The 213-nt window shown below is 48.8% G+C and overlaps 2 gene segments (V, D, J or C); both read left to right on the forward strand.

Annotated features, from left to right (window-relative positions):
- LOC104981963 overlaps nucleotides 1-213 on the forward strand; it is a 916007-nt gene that overhangs the window by 777537 nt on the left and 138257 nt on the right.
- Nucleotides 1-213, forward strand: part of LOC104981965 — a 158670-nt gene that overhangs the window by 107752 nt on the left and 50705 nt on the right.

The raw sequence follows: 213 nt of genomic DNA on the forward strand, positions 1-213 counted from the left end.
CACCTGATGAGAAGAGCTGACTCATTAGAAGAGACCCTGATGCTGAGAAAGATTGAGGGCAAGATGAGAAGAGGATACCAGAGGATGAAATGGTTGGATGGCATCACTGACTCAATGGACATGAGTTGGAGCAAGCTCTGGGAGGTGGTGAAGGATAGGGAAGCCTGGAGTGCTGCAGTCATGGAGTCACAAAGAGTTGTACACAACTGAGGA

The sequence above is a fragment of the Bison bison genome, unplaced genomic scaffold (assembly GCF_000754665.1).
Source record: "Bison bison bison isolate TAMUID 2011002044 unplaced genomic scaffold, Bison_UMD1.0 scf7180017864526, whole genome shotgun sequence".
NCBI lineage: Eukaryota > Metazoa > Chordata > Mammalia > Artiodactyla > Bovidae > Bison > Bison bison.